The following is a 27,378-nucleotide window of genomic DNA, read 5'->3' as shown; positions in this document are numbered from 1 at the left end:
AATTCAAATTTTGTTGATGTGGATCTTCGAAGTTGGATTCAATATAGTTGACAGTCTTTTTGCCTGACATTTAGCAAACCATATTTAAAGTCCTAATTTTCTTAAGGAGTTTGGGAAATGAAGCAGAATTTTGTCTGCCTATCATTTAAAAGTAAATACACTCATATTTTACTAGGTTAATTAGTTCAAAAATACACTTTAATCCAAACCTGTACAGTATGTACATTATATAGCACATACAGAAATCCTAGGGGACCTATGTGATAGTGATAAGGTCCCTAACTCTGAGGCAGAATGCCATGGTTCATGTCCAAACTGCTGAGTAGTGTGATAACTTGTGTGAACAGGTTGATTCAAAACATCTACGCTGACATTTGTGGTTAGCTACTACCATTCCCACCACCAGAGGCTGCACTTTATACACATTTGAGAAGTTGAGTTTGGAAAATACTGAACACATACTTCTCTCTGCATTAGAATTAGAATCCCTACAGTATGGAAACAGGCCCTTCAGCCCAACAAGTCCACAACAACCCTCCAAAGAGCAACCCACCCATACCCATTCCCCTGCCATATTACTCGACATTTACCCCATTAGATTTACCCATCTAATGCGTAGCCACTGTGTTCTCTGCACAGCGAGCTGATGTGCTAATGTGGATTACACCATTGACTTCTGGTTCCAGAACCTCAGAGATCAGCACAGAAGATTAAAAAAACGTTAGAAGGCACACTGGTGCAGGATGTATGTGGCAGCACTAAGGGGGTCATGTCACATCATTACAGAATTCATTAACAGGAAGGGTTTTTTTGGATTAATATTCAGATGATCGATGATCACCATTACAACTTCCGAGAGGACAGCAGCCATGACTCCTACGCATTCTCTTGTACCTGGGTGTGTTTAAGTTCCAGGTGCCTTACGAGGCAAGTAACTCAAGATAAAGGCTGATGTGAAGATGCTGGTATTGGAGTGCGATGGGAAATGTTTAAAATCACACAACACCAGGTTACCCACTGTGACCATGACTTATGACACCATTGTGGAAATCCTGGACTGTTATAAAATGTTGATATAATGATGCCAATAATTCAACTAGGGCAGAGGTAGAGCTACTGGCTCCCAGTCAACAGGCAATACATTTATCAAATTCCTGTAGTTTGGGGATGTCAAGTTGGTAGAAATAACTACAAGAAAGAGTTCACAGAATGTGTTCAGTTTCCTAGAACAATTTGGGCAGCACGCTGGCTCAGTGGCTAGCACTGCTGCCCCACAGCACCAACCCAGGCCTGACCCCCCCACCCCGCATCCACGCGGATCTCCTCATGGGGTTTCCTCCCACAGTCCAAAGACGTGCAGGTAAGGTCAACCGGTCATGCCAAACCGCCCACAGTGATAGGTGCATTAGTCAGGGGTAAATACAGGGTAGGGGAATGGGTCTGGGCGGGTCACTCTCTGGAAGATTGGCGTGGACCTGCCAGACCAAAGGGCCCACTTCCACACTGCAGGGAATCTCTCCAACCAACCAGAGATTAGGCTATTTTGGATATAGTAATATGTAATGAGGCAGACTTTCAAGGCCAAACATGCCCAAGTGTTATTCCAGCAATTGAGAATGTAGCAGTTATCAAATTTCAGATTGAATATAATTAATTTATCAAAAAAGTAATGATAATGTTCCTGTCACTACTGAAATACTTGCCAATTTTAGGTCACACTAAGGAGTCTAAGCTGTGAAAAGACCTTCTTGCAAAGAAAAGTAAACTTTCAACAATACTAATCAAACTATGTTTAAGAGTCATACAAATCTTTAATCCACTCAACCAGCCAAACAAAGCAAATGGGACAGCCTAGCACTTTACTACCACATATCTAAGTCAGAAGTACACAATCAGCAGCTGTTTGCTGAGCAGCGACACAACAAACTACTTACCTTAGATGCTCAACAACTTGAGAAAAATACAAGATGGTTTCTAAACAGCAAACTGATATAATTTGGTTTGCAGGGCATTTCAAACAATTGTTAAGCACAATTTAATCAGCCTTACATATTTAGGTGCAAGCCAATTCACCAAAATAACATATTGCACACTGTGTGCAGATGCAGAAGGGAAATTGCATTATGTATTTGGTGCATTGTGAAGGGATTCAGACTAAATGGATGTATAGATTAAAATAATATTTCTCAAACAATTATTTGTAGCACGGGTGAAAAGTTTTGTATTTATATTGTTATTTGCATTAGCAAGTGTAAGTACCCAGTAAATGGGTAAAATCAACTCTTGGACAATACAAATTGATACTGATTGGATTAGAATTATTAAGGAACACAAAACAACAGTCTCTTCTCAGCATTTATTCCCTAATGGACAACAATTAACACTGAAGACAGATGCATTTTAAATAATTTTACTAAGAAAAAAAGGTAATGAATATCAAGCAGCAGAATGAATGCTAAACAGAGAAGGAAAAGAAGCCTTTCATTTTGGTGCACTGATGACAAAGAGGGATAGTAATTCAGTCTGAAAAATAAAAATTACCACGGCTAAGTTTACCATCACCACAATATCTCCGTGATCAAAATGCTGTAAAATAGAAATACCATTTGTTAGGTGGGAATAGTGAAGAAACAAAAAGAGGACAGTAAAAATTATTAGTGAAGACAGGAACAGCTTCAGCTTGGCATACAGTCCATGACCCAATCCTATCACTGTTTTCCTGCCCCATAATTCCATTTCCCTTTTTGGCAGTATATAGGGAGGTAATACAGATTTTCAGCTTCCGTTTTTAAGTACACGTTCACTCCATTTTTGCTATTTGAAGGATTCAAGGTGTAATATATTTCATAGAACCTGTGAATTGTATAAATCCAAGCAGAGCACATAATTGATCATCAAATTGATAATTTGATAAGATATAAAAATAATGTATTTGTGGCCAAAGTGCAATACTGCACTCGAACTTCAGAACCAGATAACTCTGGATCAGATGTTAGTGTTGTAGCCTTCAACTTTGAAAACAAACATTGCTCTCATTTAAAAGAAAATTATGGTTATTTTTGATATTATCCTGTAACCATGAATTGGAAAAGTCTGCTTGACCAATGATTTGCACAAAATGATTCCAAACCATTAAAAAAGTAACTAAAGTTTGTTAAATAAACTTTTCAGAGCGGATTCTCAGTTCCATACTTTTAATCATATACTGCTTCAAAAGTAATCTAACCTGTAATTGCACTTCTACTGTGTTTTATGAAATATCTTTCCTTGGTTACAGTTGAGTGACACAGAGTCCAACTTCTACTCATGGCAGCATGCAGTTTCAAACAATATTTCCTCCATTTTATAAAATAACTCATTCATAATCTCAGCTGTTAACCAATAACTATAATTATACTTTGGTAACTTTTAGGATTTACTTTTTTCTATCTTTATCCACAATGAAAATTTTCAGTTGATTACTCTCACTTTTATTCAACTGTAGCCAGAGTATCTGAAACAATGTGTTATCTCTTCCAAACTAGTATACCCTTTGGTCTGAAATTTTTGTGCTATGATCCCTGAAAAGCAAGGGGTGACTATAACATGCAATCTTTGAAAAATTACATCTTTTTTAGGCCAATAATCATGGGTTGACTTTCATGCAAAATATACACTATATATTGAACATAACATTTAAAGTAACTATTTAACATTGTTAAACATTCCAAGGTATTTGAGAGGAACAATATCATACAAAATATTAAGTCACATAGGGACGTGTTAGACCAAACGTTTGTTCAAAGAAAAAAACTTTAAGGAACCTTCTTAAAAGAAAGGGAAGTCCCACCAACTCTAGAGATGTGTAATAACATCTCTGAACAGGTTAATTACATCAGTAGGGGAAGGAAAGGAAAGAGCAATAAACACATTTGGGGGTGAAATTCTGGAGCTAAGGAATGAGTACCAAAAGCTGTGCACCCCCAATTTTAATTGCTCAGTGGTGAAGGTTAAAGGAGGGAGGTAATGGGAGTTGGGCAGGAGAAAATTGATAGCGAAGATGAGAATTTTACAATTGAGGTTTGTGATGTGGGGTGGCAGGCAGAAGATTGATGAATGAACTGGATTTCAGAGATATAAAGACAGGCAGATTTTAAGTTTGTAATGGGTGTAAGATGAAAGGCTGGCTGCAAGTACATTGGAACGCTGTAAAATAAGGAAAGCTTAACGAGAGCTTCAACAGCAGATTGGCCGGTACCAAACAGGGGAGGATTATATTAAAATGAAGAAAGTAGGCAGCCTTCTTCATGGCACATCACCTTGGGGTTAAATATAGTATCAACCTTTAAACAATTTGGATCAATGGATAAAGTGGTCAGGAAACAACTACCAAGTTACATCTTACTTATGGATTTCATTATCGTACTTATAGTTAAGTATGATGATGCACATTTGCCCTAAATCTTCTGAGAAACTAACAACAAGGTTAAAGTGCACACCTTAATTACTATACATACAGACAATACGTTTGAGAAGGAGATACTCAGTGGCTTACAAATCGTCATAAATTGCTGGATAATTTAGGGCCTTTTTAATAATTAAGAGAGATCCTAAAATGTAACTCAATGTCCCAGGTCTGGCAAGGGAACAACTAAAACTGTGCAGCCTTATTCTCACAGGATGCACATTGTCCCTAGGCTTGTAAAACATAGCATTTTTTCTTCATTTTTTCCTGCAATTTTCTCTCTCAGTTCAATTTTCTTTTTGTACTGCATATTTTTCTTTTTGTAAAGAATTTGACACAAATTCACTCCTTTCCTTCTGTCATTCCAACTTTCAATTCTTAAATTGTATTGGTTGAGGAGTTACATTGTGTCATTGTTGACCGGAGGTCCCTTTGACCTTACGCTTCCAATAATTTGCAAGGCAAAGATTTTTTAAGCTTAAAGGCAACAAAAAAGATCTTTAAGAACAAAGGCACACTTTGCCATTCCCACTACCAACAAACTCAGTGCTGATGTCTTATTAAATCACCACGGTTAAACTGCGAAACAGAATATTCTCTAGTGGTCAAAATGAAACTGCAATCTTAAAATGGGCTAGGATCTCACCATGAAATCTACAAAATCTCAGGTAATGGCTTGGTGTAGGAAAACTTAAGATGCAATAATGCTTGTAGATTACAATCCTCCCTTCTGAAGCATCAGTAATTGGATTACTGTCTATATTTTGAATTATCATTTTGCATCAACGTATCTAAAGAGCTTTGGAAAACAATGCACGAGATGCAAAGTTATGGACAGAAACCCATTTAATAATAGATACATGCATTTTATGTAGAGTAAAATGCAAGATGCATTCAGACCAAGGGCAAGAGATAACTATTTCTATGAACTATACAACCAGATATTAATGAAAAGCGTTAATTCTTAATCAGTGTGTACCCAAGGGAGTGTGTACAAGCAAGAGAGAAATGTGGAAAATTACTTAACACTGCTGTATTTATTTTCCTGATGTTCAGCCATTTTAATATTTTGGTGCTGGGAGTGTGTGCGGGTAAAAGTCAATACAGGAAGATATTCATTCACTTTGGCTTTTTGCTATTCAGTGCTGCACATGCATGATGTATGGACAGCGAAACAGAACAAATAGAAACTTCTGATAAACCAAACAAAGCAAACATAGGACATGAATTGGAAAAAATTAGGTGACAACTGTTACACCAATGTGGATTTCAGTGCCTGACGTACAACTATGAAGCATCAAGAGTTCAACAAATAGTTAAAAAATATTAATTGTACTCCTGACTTTAAGAAACATAATGAAGGCAATACTACGCTTGTTATTTTTGAACACCAATCAACGTATTATGTACATTTAAACTGACATGTTATTATTGCCCTTAGCAAGTGCAAAACTGTACATTAAAAATAAGTTTGCACAATTGCTCTTTTAGACTGAATAGGCAAAATGGTTGGACATTGTCCAAAAACTCAGTTTGGAATTGAACGTCTAAAACAAAAGTAAGTTGATGGAGGCTGTCATTTCATGCAAGATGCCTTTTTTTAATTAGAGAAAATGACAACAAATTCACCCTAAAGTCTCAAGCCCTATTAATAGCACTTTTGAACAGCATGATGAGGGGACTAAATTCACACAAGTTGCACAAATGTCAAGGGAACAGACACAAAGGCTATGGGAAGAGGTAGGGCCATTATAGAATTCATGGTTGCTAGTTTCAACCAAAAGGTTGAAAAATTCTTCAAGGATGCGAGTGGCAGACATAAATAGTGATATCCTTGCCATGGCTGTGGGCTCTGATTAGTTGTTGTCTAGATTAGAGTGGTGCTGGAAAAGCACGGCAGGTCAGGCAGCGTCTGAGGAACAGAAAAATCGACGTTTCGGGCAAAAGCCCTTCATCAGGAATGGTTAGTTGATTTGTTGTTTAGTTTGATTAGTTGTTGTTGTGGACTTCTTCAGAGAAGCCCCTTTAAGAAGGTTGGCATGCTCAGTGGTAATGTCGAAACATTTATAGCTAACTTTCATTTCAGACATGTGACAATCACAGTTTGTGAAATATACAGTTTTACAACTGAAATAAAAATCATAGCTTCCTGGTATTACAAAACAAGATCCAAAAACTTGTGCAATAAGGTTCAAGTAGTTAAAAATTAATATTCTCATTGAACATTTTGAATGCCAAAGACTACAGATAGATAGGATAAGTGAAGATTTGTATGCTTGCCTTTATTGGTCAGTGCATTGAGTATAGGAGTTGGGAGGTCATGTTGTGGCTATAGAAGACATTGGTTAGGACACTTTTGGAATACTGTATGCAATTCTGGCCTCCCAGAAGGATGTTGTGAAACTTGAAAGGATTCAGAAAAGATTTACAAGGATATTACCAGGGTTGGAGAATTTGAGCTATTGGTAGAGGCTAAATAGACTAGAGCTATTTTCCCTGGAGTGTCGGAGGCTGAGGGGTGACCTGATAAAGGTTTATTAAATTACGAGGGGCATGTATATGGTCAAAACGCAAGGCCTTTTCCCCAGGTTGGGGGGCGGGAATTGGAGGGTATCCAAAACTGGGCGCCATAGGTTTAAGGTGAGAGGGCAAAGATATAAAAGGGACCTAAAAGGGCAACTTTTTCAAAGAAAGAATGGTGTGTTCATGAAATAAGCTGATAGAAGTAGTGGTAGGGGCTGGTACAATTACAAAGTTTAAAAGACATTTGGATGGGAATATGAATAGGAAGGGTTTAAAGGTACATGGGCCAAATGCTAGCAAATGGGACGAGGTTTATTTAGGATATCTGGCTGGCATGGACGAGTTAAACTGAAGGGTCTATCTCCATGCTGTGTCACTATGACTCTAAAGAGAACTATATGCAAGTAAAACACTTCTTTGTCAAGTGGAAAAGGTGGTTTTAGCCTCAAAATATCAGATGCTTTGATTACAAAACAAGCTTTCAATTGTAGAATATATGGCATAGAGGTTAGTTTTCTTTTACTGACACAACTTACTACGCATTGAATTAAGCCATGCCTTTTTCTCAGGAAATTATTTTAAAAGCATAGTTGATCGAATATTCTGATGGTATCTAATACCGAAGAAATTGTTAAAAATGCCAGGAAGTATTACTGATTTCTGAAATTTTATTACTTGTCCCACCAACGAGAAATCGAGAACCACTTTTTAACACATGGTTCCTAAAGCTGAGGAAAAGGTAAAGTTCAGCAAAGAATTTAAAACATGCTTCAAGTCTTCCTTCCTTGTCTTCACCCTCAGAGTTTATAGCCCATAAAGGAATTTAAAAATAATGAATTTCATCTCTCATGACTCAAAATGTGCCATGGTAATAATTGTTTATAAGTTATAGAAAATAAGTTGATTATTTAATTGTACTTCCAAACAAACCTTTAAATTGTCGCTTTTCTGACATCTTTTTCAAATTAAGCAATTAACTACAGCTCAAAAAGTTTAAAAACAAATTTTTCCTCAGGAATGTACATTTAGAGACTTTTTTCATTAAGTACATGGCAAAACACCTTTATCCACACACAAATAAGTTAACTACAAAATGCATAGTTCTGTCTATAAATGTTTAATGTGGAAAATCTAGCATAAAATAAAACCTGAGTATATGGAGATGCTACCTAATAAGATATATTTCTCTTTACAGCAAGTTGCAAAACCTCCCTCCACTAGCTACAGTTGTGGATTAAGGATGATAGTATGCAAACACAAGATCACGGTGGCACAGTGGTTAGCACTGCTGCCTCACAGTGCCAGAGATCCGGGATCAATTCCCGCCTCAGGCGACTGACTGTGTGGAGTTTGCACATTCTCCCCGTGTCTGCGTGGGTTTCCTCCGGGTGCTCCGGTTTCCTCCCACAGCACCAAAGATGTGCAGGTCAGGTGAACTGGCCATCCTAAATTGCCCGTAGTGTAGGTAAGGGGTAGATGTAAGGGTATGGATGGGTTGCGCTTCGGCGGGGCGGTGTGGACTTGTTGGGCCGAAGGGCCTGTTTCCACACTGTAAGTAACCTAATCTAATCTAATCAAAAAAAAAGCTTTGTACATTTTGAAGTTGACGTGGAGTGCTTACTATTAAAAGCCTTTAGCGATAACAGGATAATCTTTGCTTTTGTCTGGCAAACTATAACTTCAATCTCCAACACTTTTAATTTTGCACATTGCCAATTGATTAGAAACGTACAAAGTAATCAATAACCTTTGATATTATTTTGATCAAAGAGAAAAGAAATGTGTAACTGGTAATATTTGGTAAATTTCTTGGTGGTTCAGAATGTAAATACTGACAAAAGAAGACAAAACGTTGAAGTTTTTCATCTTGCATTCATCAGGATGAGAACACAACACATGGACTTGACAAGAGATTGGTTGGGCCACCAATATCAATCTTAGATCTTAAACAAGGCAGATTGATTCTGAACAATTGGGGTATTGCCAAAGGAATACAGAAATTAACAGACCTACGATGCTCTTTGTTGTCCATGGAAACCGATGCAATGTTCAAACTCCTTTTACCTACATAAAACGAATCCTGTCTAAATATATATAGCCTCTAGTTTATGCAATTGCAATAATGTGACTCCATCCTACATAGAAAAATTCACTGAGTTTGAACTTCTTTACTAGCAGATACTTCATCACAAATCAACATTCAACAAGGCCGTGAAAGCAAGTTCAGAAGATGTAGCACATGGTTATTGTGGAATGCTCATCAACTGGACAGATTTTCACCTGTAATACAAATGGCCGTTGAGTGCATAATTTCAAGGAAAACTCAAATCTTCATATGTTAACCCAAAGGAACTAGGGAGTTGGACTCAATAAATATGCTGTACTCAAAAGATTCCAAGTTTATATCTGTAGGACCTGCTACTACACATTTTTCACAGCTAACACAGTAAGTTGCAGAACTACTTGTTGAACCTATAAAATGTGGTAACCTGCTTAATGATATATATACTATTTTTATAAATCGCTTCATGCATGGGCTACCCAAGACACACAAAACACAAAAGAAATTGCTGGAAAAACTCAGCAGGTCTGGCAGCAACTGTGGGGGAAGCAAAGCACAATCAACGTTTCGGGTCTAGTGACCTTTCTTCAGAACTTCTCCACAGATGCTGTTAGGCCTGCTAAGTTTTTTCAGCAATTTAATGCTTTTTTTTCTAAGTTCCAGCTTCTGCAGGTTTTTTTGTTTAAACATGTAAAAGCAATGTTGCTTTTTATCTATTAGGTTCTGTACAACAAAAATCAGCTGAATAGTTGAATAAGAGATTTAAACTCACTTTTAAATGAGTTTCACATATTCACTTTTCAGAAACTATACAAGACGTAGAACAGCAATAACATGTCCATGTGCTCTTTCAACATGTGTAGTTTGACTAGATGCCATTTATGGAAGCCATTGACTATTGTACTATGTCATTAGACCATGGCAATCTAGATGTGCTAACACTTTTTGAATGAGCTAATCAAACTCATGAACTTAGCAACCCAAAGAACTGCATTCAATTTCAATTAAAGCATGTGTGCTGAAATAGATGGTGTTGCCATGAATCTCCTTATTCTGGATTAGTGGTGCTGGAAGAGCACAGCAGTTCAGGCAGCATCCAAGGAGCTTCGAAATCGACGTTGTCCGCACTCTGCCAGCATCTTTGTTGGCTGTCATGAAAAGCATATCTTTGATGGATTGACCACTAACAGTCTATACTTTGCATACTTCTATTACAAAATTCAGGATGTAAATCAACAGCTTTTTTTTTTAAAACAGTTTATTAAAATCCATCCAGCACTCATTTACCATAGAAATAGAACAATCTTTCCTCAATTTAGTGAAAAGTCTGCCAGTGGTTTCTCTACTACCATCTGCCAAAAGCTTGTGATTTACTGAACGATTTATGCATTTGGATTCCTATTCTACAAGATCAATCACATTGGAAAGCTCATTAATCTAACCAGCCTCTTCTGAGATGTTACTACACACATTTGGAGTAGGTGGGATGTGAACCAAGGCCTCCTTGCTCAAGGGACACTACCATGATGCCAACATAACTCATGTTTGCTTATTGTGGAAGCCTGATGCAGAGAAAAGGTGCAGAGCTATCTAGCTATCCTGTTCAAACTATCACTATATATTGCGAAAGCTCATAAAAGGGCATATATCTATCAATTTTGGCCTAAATGATGGTCAGTATACCTTAGATTATTCTGAAACAGGAAGGTGTAAAAAAACTTGAACAAATTGGTGAAACCAGGTGAAGCTTGTGGTTTCACACTGCTACTTTACATCAATCAAGAGTGATTTAATTCTATCATGTATGAGATATTTTGCCCACAAGACACTAATAATGTGATATCTGAAGAAGGGCTTATGCCCTAAACGTCAATTCTCCTTCTCCTTTGATGCTGCCTGACTTGCTGCACTTTTCCAGCAACACATTTTTAAGCTCTGATCTCCAGCATCTGCAGTCCTCACTTTCTACTAATAATGTGATATACAAGCTTGGTTTTGCTAGGTATATAGGCCATACGTCCTAATGATTGGCAAATCTAATCAAACAACACATTCCATTGATCGCTCATTGTTATTAACATGCCAATCATGCTTAACCAGCTTGGTTTGCAAGCCTCAGAACAGTAAATCCATCATTAGTTTCCAATATCAGAATCATATCTATTAATTAAATAATCTGGACTGTGCAACCAATTTACCAGTAAGACTCACGAGATTAATTTGTGTATGTGAGAAGCTACATATATTAACAGACCAGACTCTGTTTTATGTAGACAAAAGGAATTCATTAAATACATTTTTCATTGTAAAACAAGTAGTCATGGAGATTGCCAATCTTTGCTGCATTTCCAAGGCAAAAACTCTAACCAATAACAAGTCTACGTGTTTGATCTGAGAACTGAGACAGTTAAATGTTTTTGTGCCTTTCTATGTCTACAATAGCCTAACCAATTAGCATTCTCTTCTTATGCTGCATAAATTTCTGTCCCTTTCGTCGAGTCTGTCTCCTGCATCTTTGTCCTAACATGAACAAGACACTAATGTGAACAACTCCTTTACCAATGTTTAATATTTGGTTTTGTCTTTGCAAATTGCAGCCAAGAACTGTCCTGTCAGACAATGTGTGGAAACACATCATAGTCCAATTAATTATTCATTGCGCAATTAGCTCCCAAACTGTACATGAAATTGTAGAAATGTAATGTCAGATGCACCAACTTATCCTCACTTCAATTGTTACTTCATCTAAGCTGAAAGACAGCAGCGACTACTTTGGACTCCACGGCAGTATCAATGTGGGTACACTAATAGTCAATTTGTGAAGTGTTGGAGATTTCCAATTTTCCTTGCCAATAGAAAACTTCACTTTTACCCCTGGGTTAGTGAGACTCCAGTTAAAATTAGCATTGGGATTCAAACTCTCAATAAATCCTGTTGAAAATTCAGCACAAGAATTCTGTGGCAAATCCTGTTGCATTATTAAGCGAAGTCCATTTTTAAATAAGATGAGCCAGGAAATAGCCAATTAAAATTTTTATGGTAAAGGATTTGGTTAAAGTACCAAATTGAAGCACTTGCATCTGCATTTTTCTGACAATCGCCTACATAGTAATACAATTAACTAGTATTTATTTCGGCAAATTTTCTGTGCATATGTGCTTGTTTTCTTTTTTTAACTGTGCTGAAATTTTACATGTCATAGGTATTTTTAACAAAAAATAACTGAGAGGAAGAACAATTTTCACTGTATGCTCTTGTAACAGGTGAGTAATACTTAGAGTGAAAGGGTACTTAACAGAAGTAAAAAGGAATTGAATGTTTTAAGCACTTAATTTTATTATAAAGTTTTCCAATGTATCTACAGTCAGGCTTGAAAGGAGTTAACAGAAATAATGCACATTAAAATTCCTTTATATACTAAACAATACATTTTCCACTTCATATTGTCAGCTTGCCAATTTTTAAATCTCCCCTACAAAGACAAAAATTAAAATGGACTTTTGTTTTAGTAAACAGTATAGATCATTAGGATAAATGAATTTATAAAGGAACCAAGTAAAGGCAATGAATGCATTTCATTTTCATATTACACTGCAATGGGCCTGATGCTTCACCATATAAATTACTTTTGAATAGCAAATTATTATAATGAAACTCTACACTCCTTGGCTAATCCCGAGAATGCTCCAGATGCTTCCTAGATAACATAGGAATAGAAGTGTTTAAAACCATAACTGATGAACATTAATAAATATTTAAAAATCAAAAATCAGGTTTTTTTTAAAGTAAAGAAAGCATTCCCCCTCATGCCAGAACACAAACTGGAATTTTCAAGTTGACAAATGACCTCGTTATATAAAACTGTGCCGTTTGAGCACAGCCTTGCTATTGTAATCAATAGTAAAACAATACTAATTTCAAATCCTCTTGACAATGCTTTTCCTTTCGCACACGAGAGTTTCATAAGTTCCAACAACTGAAATCAACAAGGAAAACTGTCTGATACCTTGAACTCCAACAACTTAATGAGCAAAAGCATCGTGACACTGCACCACTTGAGATGTTTTATCCTTCTCTGTGCTACACAAGCTGACCAGTTTTGCTCAAAGCAATGGTGAGGGCTTAAGTCCAGAGTTAGACAGGATTTCTCAAAAAGAAATGTCACCACCCCATGACTCTTAAAGAATGTTGCAGATATTGAATCAGGACAGTACTATGTAGACTATGGTGACTTACCAAAGGTTTGCAGACGTTCACTGCCTAGGTTTTTAAATAAGGAACAGACATGTGGCTGGAGGTGCTAGAGAGACTTCCCCATAGCCAGTAACACTTACCCTCCTTAACAAGGTAAAGGGAATACTCTTTAAAAGCAGTTTAATGCTTGCCGAGGTTGAGCACCACAAAGCATTTATTACAGCATAAAGGCAGTACAGGCCTTGGAATACTCAAAGGAACTATGCAAATTAATAATGATATTTGATTTAGCACCCTCAGTCATATACAGAATGCACATTTATTCATTCTAATTGTTGGGTAATTAGCAAATTTAGGTGAGGGTATCAAATAGAAGGGCGTGGTTAGCTTAGTTACTGAAGATTAACATGTGGATCAAACTAACCCCACTGCACAGGATTCTGACCGAAATAAAGTGAGTATAGCCTCCTTATCCTAACTATAGAATACGGTAGCCTTAATCCTTGGTTTGACATGGTTCGACAAATAATCAAAGAACTTGGCTACAAGCAGAGAAATCAAGAAGTGATAGCAAATAAGACTACAGTTTGCCTTGACATTCTTGAGCCACAAAGCCAAAGCAGAGAAGGGTAATAAATAAACAGGGTTTTCTATGCAGGGTACTATACAATAACCTGAGTTAAAAAGCCTGCAAATTTACCATACATGAACACTTTATTCACTCTGACCTGTGAGACAGAAGGTTGTATTCAAATCTCAATGCATAAACTCAATTCCCATAACGTTACACTGGAACCCCAGGACTAAGGGAATGCAATACTGTCAGGGTAATGTCAAGGCCCAAAATACGCACTGATATAATTATGTTGAGGTTAAGCATTAAATCACTAAGAGAAATTATATGAAATTAAATGTACATAATTAAACTTAGAAGATTAAAATGGTGATGTAACTGAAAATTTCAAGCTACTAAGTGGACAGATGGAGGTCAATAGACTTGACACCATTTCCACCATTTGGGCTGCCTGGTATTTGGGACTAAAGTCTAAAAATTCTGCAGAGTTTCAAAACATTTCCACGTACAATAACTTGCAAAATTTGGAACTCTCTGCCACAAAGTATAATTGATAAGAGCATATGAAATAGCAGGAGGAGACAATATGACCTCTCAAACCTACGTGTTCCTTCATTACAATCATGGTCAATTTTCTGCCTCCACTCTACCTGTACTCTTAAGATTTAGGTTGGTACAGTAAGTGAGCAGAGGCACTAACTTAAAAAATGAAATCAATTCGTTAATTAAACACGATAAGTATGGCAGGATGCCAAGCACTTCAAGAAGTGCCTAAATCTGGAAGAGCATTGATTCAGTCAATAAACTGGAGGTTGAGCTACAGAGACTACCATGTGTCAGGGAGGCAGAAAGTTACATGTCACTTTGTTCCAGAAAGCAGTCTAACTCTTTAGGATAGGATCTACTAATTAGGTTGGTCATTGGGGCAGGGGGATGTGACTGCAAGCAAGAAAGGTATGGGGATTGAAAATGGAGATGTGGAGGACTTATAGACCTTACAAATTGACAACTGATGGAAGGTTCTTCCAGTTTGTATGGATGAGAACAGTAGTTGGAGGGGTGGGTGACAAAACTAACCATGACAAATTAGTCCATGAAACCATTTAAGCAGTGGAAATAAATAGGAATATAGTGGTAGTTGGGGACAGCATAGTCAGGACCTGGAAGGCAATACTACAATCAGCTAGTTAGACAACTTCTGCAAACAAAATCCAAAGTTTGCATTGCCCATTTAGACTGGAATATCTCACTGATGCTGGAGTGGAGCTTGCAGTTGTAATTGGATGGATGGAATCCAGTTGCTGTGATCCATGTAGATACCAATCACATTGCTAGGACAAGGACTAAGGCTATACTTAGGGAGAATGATAAGCTAGGATCTAAATTAAAAGACAAAACCATACAGGTAATAATTTCTACAGTATTATCTGAGCCAAGCATAAATTGGTAAAGAGTAAACAAGAACCTAATGTGTAAAGGGTAAGATTTTAAGGTATATTAACAGTTTAATATGTGGCTCAAAATCGGTAATGGGTAGAATGGTTTTTAAATTTGACAAGCATTGATGATACGAGTACTGGCAAAAGTGGCAGTTGCACTGTTGGAATGGACTCCATCTGAACCGGTTTTGGTAGCAATACCCTGGCAAGACGCATGACTAGCACAGTAGAGAGCTTTAAACTAACTAGTAAGTGGGGAGGGATCACATGAGAAGAACGGTTATAATTCAAGGAAAAGAATAAGGCAATAGAGCAAAGTAGCAATAAAAAGGTACAAATAAAGCAAGGTGGCAATAAAGCAACAAGGTGGCAAGAAAGAGACAATGGAAAAAAAGGCCAAGACTTCACTAAGTAGTACACCAATAGGGCCAGAGCTTCCAAAAAAAAAGTTAGAAGACAGAATTAAAGATTCTGCATGTGTGCAACATTCATAACAAAAAAAGATGAATTAGCAGCACAAATAGAGAAAAAAAATTTACTTATTGGCCATTACAGAGACTGAGCATTTTTTAAAAATTCATTCGTGAGCCATGGGTATCACTGACTAGCATTTATTGCCTATCATTGATTGCTACAAGGCGACCACAGCCAAGAAGCTACATTCAAGAACACCTGAAATTTCAGTAGGACCAAAAATGAAAAAAAGGTGTTGGTGTCATTCTGTTAATTACAATAACATTAGCTTGGCCTTAGCTCTAATTATGATATAGAATCAACATGGATAGTGATAATAAATAACAAAGGTATGAAGTCATTTCTGGGAGTGATGCATAGGTATAGGAACAGTAACTACACTGCAGATTGCAGTACATGGGAAGACTTGTAAGAAAGCTAATGGAAAAATCATGGATGGTTTTAATATACACACACATACTATTGAAAGTGGATTGGCAAATGTAACCTGGAAGAGCTTATTTGGCTCAACTTCCGAAGGTAACAGTTTAGGAATTATCACATCTAGTATAGCCTGATCTCTGGTTATGTGCACTCAGAAAGGATTAATTAATGACTTCATAACAAAGGAGCCTCTAGGTAGAAATGATCATGAATCTAAGACCTGTGTATTAAAGGCATGGAGACAAAGTTGGTTAAATTGAAGTGGGAACAATGTTAAAGACAAGGACAGTAGAAATGGCATGGCAGACACTTAAAGAAGTATTTTATAACATTCAGTAAAGATGGAAAAGAAATGTGGGAAAAGTAAGTATCATTTGTGGCTAAGTAAGAAAGTGAAGGATAGTTTCAAATTGAAAGGAAAAACATACAACTGTGAAAATCAGTTGTAGGTGAGAAGATGGGGGAAAAGATTGGACAGAATTTACACTATTAAATAAAAACTAACAAAGATTGACTAAAAAATTGGAAAAATAGAGTTTGAAAAAAGCTTGCGAGAAATGCAAAACGTGTTTGCAAGTATTTAAAAATGAAAAAAGTAACACAAGGTGAGCACTGGTCTTCTCAAGAGAGTCTAACGAATTAATAATGCGAAAGGGGGTGAGGGAAGAGAGAGACGATGGGGTGAGGGAAGAGAGGGACGATGGGGTGAGGGAAGAGAGGGACGATGGGGTGAGGGAAGAGAGGGACGATGGGGTGAGGGAAGAGAGGGACGATGGGGTGAGGGAAGAGAGGGACGATGGGGTGAGGGAAGAGAGGGACGATGGGGTGAGGGAAGAGAGGGACGATGGGGTGAGGGAAGAGAGGGACGATGGGGTGAGGGAAGAGAGGGACGATGGGGTGAGGGAAGAGAGGGACGATGGGGTGAGGGAAGAGAGGGACGATGGGGTGAGGGAAGAGAGGGACGATGGGGTGAGGGAAGAGAGAGACGATGGGGTGAGGGAAGAGAGAGACGATGGGGTGAGGGAAGAGAGAGACGATGGGGTGAGCAGAAGAGAGAGACGATGGGGTGAGCAGAAGAGAGAGACGATGGGGTGAGCAGAAGAGAGAGACGGGGGGGGGGGGCGGAAGAGAGAGACGGGGGGGGGGGTGGAAGAGAGAGACGGGGGGGGGGCGGAAGAGAGAGAGATATGAGGGGAGAGACAGACGGGGGGGGGGGGGGGAGTGAGACAGACCAGAACGAAGAGACTATCAAATTTAAAGGTCTCCAATTTATGATAGAAGTGTGGATTTTTTTCTCTCTCACAGGATCATTAATTGTTGAATTTGTTTCCATAAAGAGCTGAAAATGCGTTGCTGAAAAAGCGCAGCAGGTTAGGCAGCATCCAAGGAACAGGAGAATCGACGTTTCGGGCATAAGCCCTTCTTCAGGAATGAGGAAAGTGTGTCCAGCAGGCTAAGATAAAAAGTAGGAAGGAGGGACTTGGGGGAGGGGAGTTGGAAACGCGATAGGTGGAAGAAAGTCAAGGTGAGGGTGATAGGCCAGAGAGGTCAGGAAGAAGATTGCAGGTTCGGAAGGCGGTGCTGAGTTCAAGGGATTTGACTGAGACAAGGTGGGGGGAGGGGAAATGAGGAAACTGGAGAAATCTGAGTTCATCCCTTGTGGTTGGACGGTTCCTAGGCGGAAGATGAGGTGCTCTTCCTCCAACCTATGGTCTGGCGATGGAGGAGTCCAAGGTCCTGCATGTCCTTGGTGGAGTGGGAGGGGGAGTTGAAGTATTGAGCTACGGGGTGGTTGGGTTGGTTGGTCCGGGTGTCCCAGAGGTGTTCTCTGAAACGTTCCGCAAGTAGGTGGCCTGACTCCCCAATATAGAGGAGGCCACATCGGGTGCAGTGGATCCAATAGATGATGTGTGTGGAGGTGCAGGTGAATTTGTGGCGGATATGGAAGTATCCCTTAGGGCCTTGGAGGGAAGTAAGGGGGGAGGTGTGGGCGCAAGTTTTGCATTTCTTGCGGTTGCAGAGGAAGGTGCCGGGAGTGGAGGTTGGGTTGGTGGGGGGTGTGGACCTGACGAGGGAGTCACGGAGGGAGTGGCCTTTTCGGAACGCTGATAGGGGAGGGCAGAGAAATATATCCCTGGTGGTGGGGTCCGTTTGGAGGTGGCAGAAATGACGGCGTATGATACGCTGTACATGGAGGTTGGTGGGGTGGTAGGTGAGGACCAGTGGGGTTCTGTCCTGGTGGCGGGTGGAGGGGCGGGGCTCAAAGGCAGAGGAGCGGGAAGTGGAAGAGATGCGGTGGAGGGCATCGTCGACCATGTCTGGGGGGAAATTGCAGTCCTTGAAGGAGGAGGCCATCTGGGTTGTACGGTTCTGGAACTGGTCCTCCTGGGAGCAGATGCGGCGGAGATGAAGGAATTGGGAATATGGGATGGCGTTTTTACAGGGGGCAGGGTGGGAGGAGGTGTAGTCTAGGTAGCTGTGGGAGTCGGTCGGTTTCCATGTTGATTTGGTCGCCAGAGATAGAAATGGAAAGGTCTAGGAAGGGGAGGGAGGAGTCTGAGACGGTCCAGGTGAATTTGAGGTCGGGGTGGAATGTGTTGGTAAAGTGGATGAACTGTTCAATTCGTGTTGATTCGGTTTCCATAAAGACCAGCAGAGGCAGAGTAATTGGAGTACTTTTTAAGGCCAGGTTAGATAAGATTCTTGATTCATCAGGGATTTAAAGGTTATGTGGGTCAGCCAATAGAGTTGAAGCCACAATCAGGTCAGCCTGAATCCTATTAAAATAGTAGACGAGACTGGAGTTAAGTGGCCTGTTCCTACTAATAATTCATGTTTGAGCTTGATCCCCACATTCCCTGATGATCATAACCTTCAATCCCAACTCCGAAAATATGTAATGTTAGAGTATCATAATTATCTGGAATAAAGAAGTTTGAAGATTCACAACCCTTCCAGTGAAGGGATGTCTCAGCCTGTGCCTCAGTGTTGTACACTGCCAACTAGGAACACAGCCACTCCATGCTTAACTGATTGCAACATGAGATTATCAAGATGTTCAACGAAATAGCTTTGCATTCTTCGAAGCTCAAATCTGAAACTGATCATTATTTTTGTTTCCCAAAATTATTAAGGGATAAGGGACAAAGGCAGGTTTGAACAATTAATTTGCAGATCAGCCATCATCTCAATGAATAGTGAAAGGCACTAGTGGGACTAAACAGCTTTCTCCAATTCCAATGTACTGCTAGTCACCAGTATCACTCCCTCATACAAAATAGCACATTAGCATTTCATAGTTGTCATGACTCAGTACCATGAAAGAAGCAGAGGGAGGAAGAAAGAACTGGCTTTGTATAAAAGCATGAATTCTACTTCAGCTGCAACTTGAACAAAACAAAATTAAAATTCAAGTATTCCCCTTCAAACTCTTACCTACTTCCTTCTTTTTAAAAATGGTAGGCTCCTGGAGCCTGCTCCAACATTCATGAGGTTCATGACTGATCTGGTTATTTCACAATCCCACCTACTTCCAATAACAAATTTCACACTTTTCAAGAATCTACCTCTGCATTCAAAATAATTGAAAGATTCTGTTTCCACAGTGTTTCAGAATGTGCCATCATGCATTCTCCTCCAATTTAATAAAAATGGGCAGTTCCGGTAAAAGACAATGAGAGAAAGAACGAGCTGTACCCCTTCTTTAAAAATCGATCAAACCAAAACACAAACACAGCAATTTGCTGTGTCAAAGATTTTTAAGTATTTGTAAAGAATGGCTCATACCTTCAAATAACATTAAATACGAACTCAAAATATCCTTTCCACTTGGCATGTTGCACTTACAAAATGAAATGTTACTTACAAAATACTTCCATAATTAATTGCGAGACAGTGAAAAAAATGCAATTATAATAAAGACTTTATGCCTTAACTTTTACAGAGTACTGAAAGCATTTCTATGAATTTCACCGAAGCAATGTAGTTGCGCTGTTGATTTGCCAGCATGTCATTTGGCCCCTGCTCACTTTGCATTAATCTAAACCATTTGCACCTCCATGAATTTTTGCATGTGTGAAACAATGTGTTAAATATACTTATAACATAAGCCATGCAGTTATACTGCCATTGAACACCCACATATGACTACTGCACAAAATGATCATTTAGAACCGGAAATACGGACAAGTATGTCCTTTCTGGATCCGGTCTGGAAATATCTCTCTGCCTTTTGGAATGAACTTACATCAGCTCCTCTGAAAATTAGATTCCCTACAGTATGGAAACAGGCTCTTCGGCCCAACAAGTCCACACTGACCCTCTGAAGAGTAACCCACCCAGACCCATTCCCCCACCCAATATTTCCCTCTCACTAATGCACCGAACACAATGGGCAATTTAGGATGGCCAATTCAACGGATCTGCATATCTTTGGATCGTGGGAGGAAATCAGAGCACCCAGAGGAAACCCACGCAGACACGGGGAGAATGTGCAAACTCCACACAGACAGCTGCCCGAGGCGGGAATCGAACTCAGGTCCCTGGTGCTGTGAGGGAGAAGCGCTAACCACTGAGCCAGCATGCCACCCGTTACCTCCATGTAAATCCATCCACAGCCGTAACTGAAAATTCAGCGAGAAACCATCCGCATTAATCCATGGTTAAGGTTTGGAGATGGCAACACACTGATAATGTCATAACCAGAGACAACAAGCCTCGGAGCTACTTGATAACATCTTTATTTGTAATTCATGCAATGCCAATCACAATATTTGATTTCATGCAAAGACAGTTTATCTTTTCACAACACTTAAAGTAGAGCACAAACTTACTTCAATAGATATTGTTCCACCTCACTAAATAGAAATGCTCTGAAAAATCAAAAGTTAATTTGGCACACTGCTTTCAGAAAACGAGGTGAGCACAAGAAAGTAATGCCGAGAGACAGAAAGAGAGAGAGAGTGTGGAGAGAGAGAGAGTGTGGAGAGAGAGAGAGTGTGGGAGAGAGAGAGAGTGTGGAGAGAGAGAGAGTGTGGAGAGAGAGAGAGTGTGGAGAGAGAGAGAGTGTGGAGAGAGAGAGAGTGTGGAGAGAGAGAGAGTGTGGAGAGAGAGAGAGTGTGGAGAGAGAGAGTGTGGAGAGAGAGAGAGTGTGGAGAGAGAGAGTGTGGAGAGAGAGAGTGTGGAGAGAGAGAGTGTGGAGAGAGAGAGAGAGTGTGGAGAGAGAGAGAGAGTGTGGAGAGAGAGAGAGAGTGGAGAGAGAGAGAGAGAGTGGAGAGAGAGAGAGAGAGTGGAGAGAGAGAGAGAGAGTGAGTGGAGAGAGGGAGAGAGTGAGTGTGGAGAGAGAGAGAGAGTGGAGAGAGGAGAGAGAGTGGAGAGAGAGGAGAGAGAGAGAGTGGAGGAGAGAGAGAGAGAGAGAGTGGAGAGTGAGTGTGGAGAGAGAGAGAGTGTGGAGAGAGAGAGAGAGTGTGGAGAGAGAGAGAGTGTGGAGAGAGAGAGAGTGTGGAGGAGAGAGAGAGTGTGGAGAGAGAGAGAGTGTGGAGAGAGAGAGAGTGTGGAGAGAGAGAGAGTGTGGGAGAGAGAGAGAGTGTGGAGAGAGAGAGAGTGTGGAGAGAGAGAGAGTGTGGAGAGAGGAGAGAGAGTGGAGAGGAGAGACAGAGAGAGAGAGTGGAGAGAGAGAGAGAGAGAGTGGAGAGAGAGAGAGAGAGAGTGGAGAGAGAGTGTGGAGAGAGAGAGAGTGTGGAGAGAGAGAGAGTGTGGAGAGAGGAGAGAGAGTGGAGAGAGGAGAGAGAGTGGAGAGAGGAGAGAGAGTGGAGAGAGGAGAGAGAGTGGAGAGAGAGAGAGTGTGGAGAGAGGAGAGAGAGTGGAGAGAGGAGAGAGAGTGGAGAGAGAGAGAGAGAGAGTGGAGAGAGAGAGAGAGAGAGTGGAGAGAGAGAGAGAGAGAGTGGAGAGAGAGAGAGAGAGAGTGGAGAGAGAGAGAGAGTGGAGAGAGAGAGAGAGAGTGGAGAGTGAGTGTGGAGAGAGAGAGAGAGAGTGTGGAGAGAGAGAGTGTGGAGAGAGAGAGAGAGTGTGGAGAGAGAGAGAGAGAGTGTTGGAGAGAGAGAGAGAGAGTGTGGAGAGAGAGAGAGAGTGTGGAGAGAGAGAGAGAGTGTGGAGAGAGAGAGAGTGTGAGGAGAGAGAGAGAGAGTGTGGAGAGAGAGAGAGTGTGGAGAGAGAGAGAGAGAGAGAGAGAGAGAGAGAGGGTGTGAGAGAGTGAGAGAGAAGTAGGGAGAGAGAGAAGTGAAGAGAGAGGAGAAAGAAAAGTAGTGACGTGGAGAGCGCGCGAGACGTGGAGAGCGCGTGAGACGTGGAAGAGCGCGCGAGACGTGGAGAGCGAAGTCGAGAGAGGGGAGAGAAGTAGCGAAAAGTAGGGAGCGGGAGGTGGATGGGAGCGGGAGAGGTGGTGACAGAGAGAAGTAGAGAGAGAAAGAGGAGAGAGAGTGAGTGAGAGTGAGAGTGAGAGAGAGGAGAGAAGTAGATTGCGGGCAGATGAGGGGAGAGGGGAGGGGGCGGGGAGAATGGAGGAGAAGAGAGAGTAGAGAGAGAGACAGCGGTGGAGAAGAGAGAGAAAGAGAAAGTGTGGAGAGAGAAAGAGAAAGAGTGGAGAGAGAGAGAGAGAGTGGAGAGAGAGAGAGAGAGAGAGAGAGAGAGTGGAGAGAGAGAGAGAGTAGAGAGAGTAGAGAGAGAGAGAGAGAGAGAGAGTGGAGAGAGGGGGGAGAGCGAGAGAGAGCAAGAGGTGGTGAAGAGAGGAGGAGAGAGTAGAGAGAGGGCGGGAAGTGGAGGGAGGGAGAGAGGGCGGGAAGTGGAGGGAGGGAGGGAGGGAGGGAGGGAGGGCGGGAAGTGGAGGGGAGGGAGGGAGGGAGGGAGGGAGGGCGGGAAGTGGAGGGAGGGGAGGGAGGGCGGGAAGTGGAGAGGGAGGGAGGGAGGGAGGGAGGGCGGGAAGTGGAGGGAGGGAGGGCGGGGAAGTGGAGGGAGGGAGGGAGGGGAGGGAGGGAGGGCGGGAGGGAGGGCGGGAGGGAGGGCGGGAGGGAGGGCGGGAGGGAGGCGGGGAGGGAGGGAGGGAAGTGGAGGGCGGGGTGGAGGGCGGGAGGGAGGGCGGGCGGGAGGGCGGGAGGGAGGGGAGTGGGAAGTGAAGAACGAGAGAGGGGGCGCGCGAAGTGGGAGAACGAGAGAGGGGGCGCGTGAAGTGGAGAGAGCGAGACGTGGAGAGCGAGAGAGAGAAGTGGAGTGAGAGAAGTAGCGAGAAGGGGAGAAGCAACGAGAAGTAGAGAGGGGGGGTGGAGGGAGAGCGGGGGTGGAGGGAGAGCGGGGTGGAGGGAGAGAGAGAGAGAAGTAGAGAGAGAAGTAGAGAGCGATGTAGAGAGCGATGTAGAGAGAGAGAGTAGAGAGAGAGAGAGAGAGAGGACGAGAGAGAGAGAGAGAGAGAGAGAGAGAGGAGAGAGAGAGAGAGAGAGAGAGAGAGAGAGAGAGAGAGAGAGAGAGAGTAGAGAGTAGAGAGTAGAGAGAGAGAGAGAGAGAGAGAGAGAGAGAGAAGTAGAGAGAGAGAGAGAGAACACATAGAACGTTACAGCGTAGTACAGGCCATTCAGCCCTCGATGCTGCGCTATCCTGTGAAACCAATCTAAAGCCCATCTAACCTACGTTGTTCCATTCTTGTCCATATGGCTATCCAATGACCATTTAAACTTGCATAAAGTTGGCAAGTCTACTACTGTTGTAGGCAGTGTGTCCATGACCCTACTACTCTGAGTAAAGAAACTACCTCTTACATCTGTCCAATATCTATCACCCCTCCATTTGAAGCTACGTCCCCTCGTGCTAGCTATCACCATCCGAGGAAAAAGGCTCTCACCGTCCACCGTATCTAACTCTCTGATTATCTTAAATGTCTCAATTAATTCACCTCCCAACCTTCTCTCAAATGAAAACATCCTCAAGTCCCTCAACCTTTCCTTGAAGACTTTCCCTCCATACCAGGCAACATCCTAGTAAATCTCCTCTGAACCCTTTCCAAAGCTTCCACATCCTTCCCACAATGCAGTGGCCAGAATTGTACACAATACTCCAAGTGCGGCCGCACCAGAGTTTTGTACAACTGCAGCATGACCTCATGATTCTGAACTTGATCCCTCTACTAATAAAAGCTAACACACCGTATGCTTTCTTTACAACCCTATCAACCTAGGGTGCAACTTTGAGGGATCTATGTACATGGACACTGGGATCTCTCTGCTCATCTACACTACCAAGAATCTTACCATTAGCCCAGTACTCTGTATTCCTGTTACTCCTTCCAAAGTGAATCACCTCACACTTTTTTCTGCATTAAACTCCATTTGCCACCTCTCAGCCCAGCTCTGCAGCTTATCTATGTCTCTGTAACCTACAACCTCCTTTGGCACTGTCCACAACTCCACCGACCTTCGTGTCATTCCCAAATTTACTAACCCATCCTTCTACACTCTCATCCAGGTAGTTTATAAAAATGACAAACAACAGTGGACCTGAAATAGATCCTTGCAGTACCCCACTAGTAACTGAACTCCAGGACGAACATTTCTCATCAACCATCAACATTTGTCTTCTTACAGCTAGCCAATTTCTGACCCAAACTGCTAAATCGTCCTCAATCCCATGCCTCCATATTTGGTGCAGTAGCCTACCATGGGGAAACCTTACCAAACGCCTTACTGAGATCCATTTCTACCACAATAATAGCTTTACCTTCATCCACCTGTTGGGTCACATTCTCAAAGAACGCAATAAGGTTTGTGAGGCACGACCTACCCTTCACAAAACCATGTTGACCATCCCCAATCAACTTATTCCTCTCCAGGTGATTGTAAATCTTATCTGTTATAATCCCTTCTAACACTTTACCCACAACCGAAGGAAGGCTCACTGGTCTATAATTCCTTGGGTTTCTCTGTACCCCATCTTGAACAGAGAACATTTCCTAACCGGTCCAGTTTCTGGCACTATTCCTGTAGACAATGACAACATAAAGATCAAAACCAAAGGCTCGGCAATCTCCTCCTGACTTCCCAGAGAATCCTAGAATAAATCCTATCCGGTCCAGGGGATTTATCTATTTTCACACTTTGCAGAATTTCTAACACCACCTTCTGAACCCCAATCCCAACTAGTCTAGTAGCCTGCTTCTCAGTATTCTCCTCGACAACACTGTCTGTTTCCAGTGTGAATACTCACGAAATATATTCAATTTGCATTTTCCCTATCTCCTCTGACTCTATGCACGACTTCCCATTACTGTCCTTGACTGGCACTAAATCATTCTTTTATATTACATAGTGGGAGAGAGAGACATGGGGGGGGAGAGAAGAGACAGAGACATGGGGGGGGGGGGGGAGGAGACATGGGCGGGGGGACAGAGAGGCATGGGGGGGGGGGGGGAGAGACAGAGAGACAAGGGGGGAGAACAGACGTGGGGGGTGAGAAACAGACACATGGGGGGAGACAGAGAAATAGACATGCGGGTGGGGGGGCAAGAGGAAGATGGTGGGGAGGACAGAGAGGGACGGGGGGGGGCGGTGGGGGGGGGCGGGGGGGGGCAGAGGGACGTGGGGGGGGGGCAGAGACAGAGACACGTGGGGGGGAGACAGAGACATGAGAGGGAGACAGAGACACATGGGGGGGCTGAGACACAGACACATAGGGGGAGAGAGAGATGCGGGGGGAGACAGAGAAAGAGATGTGGGGGTGAGGGGGAGACAGACAGACATGGGGGAGAGGGAGAAGTGGGGGGGGAAGAGGGAGAAGTGGGGGGGGGGGGAAGAGAGAGAGAGACATGGGGGGGGAACAGACATGGCGGGTGAGAAACAGACACGTGGGGGCAGACAGGGAGAAAGAGACATGGGGGTGGGGGGGGGGGGGAAGAAACAGAGAGGGAGAGACGTGGCGGGGGCAACCGGAAGAGGGAGAGACGTGGCGGGGGCGACAGAGAGACGTGGGGAGAAGAGACAGAGAGAAATGGGGGGGGGGGGGGGGGGGGGGAAAGGGGGGAGAGAAGAGAGAGACAGAGATACATGGGGGGGGGTAGGGGGTAGGGAAACCAAGAGACATGGGGTGGGGGGGTGGGGACGAGAGACAGAGACGTTGGGGGGGGGGGGGGGGACAGAGACACGTGGGGGGAGGAGAGAGAGACATAGTGGGGGGGGGGAGGAGGAGAGAGAGAAGAGAGAGACGTGGGGGGGGGCGACAGAGAGACGTGGGGGGGGGCGACAGAGAGACGTGGGGGGGGCGACAGAGAGACGTGGGGGGGGCGACAGAGAGACGTGGGGGGGGGGGCGACAGAGAGACGTGGGGGGGGGCGACAGAGAGACGTGGGGGGGGCGACAGAGAGACGTGGGGGGGGCGACAGAGAGACGTGGGGGGGGGCGACAGAGAGACGTGGGGGGGGCGACAGAGAGACGTGGGGGGGGGGGCGACAGAGAGACGTGGGGGGGGCGACAGAGAGACGTGGGGGGGGCGACAGAGAGACGTGGGGGGGCGACAGAGAGACGTGGGGGGGGCGACAGAGAGACGTGGGGGGGGTCGACAGAGAGACGTGGGGGGGGCGACAGAGACACGTGGGGGGGGCGACAGAGACACGTGGGGGGGGCGACAGAGACACGTGGGGGGGGCGACAGAGACACGTGGGGGGGGGCGACAGAGACACGTGGGGGGGCGACAGAGACACGTGGGGGGGGGCGACAGAGACACGTGGGGGGGGGGGCGACAGAGACACGTGGGGGGGGGCGACAGAGACACGTGGGGGGGGCGACAGAGACACGTGGGGGGGGCGACAGAGACACGTGGGGGGGGCGACAGAGACACGTGGGGGGGGGCGACAGAGACACGTGGGGGGGGGCGACAGAGACACGGGGGGGGGGGCGACAGAGACACGTGGGGGGGGGCGACAGAGACACGTGGGGGGGGCGACAGAGACACGTGGGGGGGGCGACAGAGACACGTGGGGGGGGGCGACAGAGACACGTGGGGGGGGCGACAGAGACAGGTGGGGGGGGGCGACAGAGACACGTGGGGGGGGGGCGACAGAGACACGTGGGGTGGGGCGACAGAGACGTGGGGGGGGCGACAGAGAGACGTGGGGGGGGCAACAGAGAGACGTGGGGGGGGCAACAGAGAGACGTGGGGGGGGGGACAGAGAGACGTGGGGGGGGGGGGACAGAGAGACGTGGGGGGGGGG

General features: G+C 43.2%; 1 protein-coding gene across 8 annotated transcripts in view; it reads right to left on the bottom strand.

The window, feature by feature from the left end:
• gpatch8 (G patch domain containing 8) overlaps window positions 1-27,378 on the bottom strand; it is a 197,656-nt gene that overhangs the window by 101,672 nt on the left and 68,606 nt on the right. For 3 of the 8 annotated variants that reach the window (XM_072561775.1, XM_072561776.1, XM_072561777.1), the window contains one exon: window positions 2,542-2,586. The exons of the other annotated variants lie outside the window; for them this stretch is intronic. The gene's annotated coding sequence lies outside the window, so the exon portion shown is untranslated. The remainder of the gene's footprint in view (window positions 1-2,541; window positions 2,587-27,378) is intronic. 8 annotated transcript variants of the gene reach the window in all.

Source organism: Chiloscyllium punctatum, chromosome 42 (genome assembly GCF_047496795.1).
Source record: "Chiloscyllium punctatum isolate Juve2018m chromosome 42, sChiPun1.3, whole genome shotgun sequence".
In the NCBI taxonomy this organism is placed as follows: domain Eukaryota; kingdom Metazoa; phylum Chordata; class Chondrichthyes; order Orectolobiformes; family Hemiscylliidae; genus Chiloscyllium; species Chiloscyllium punctatum.
The sequence above is the reverse complement of the archived record's forward strand: the minus strand, read 5'-3'. Positions and strand labels throughout refer to the sequence as shown.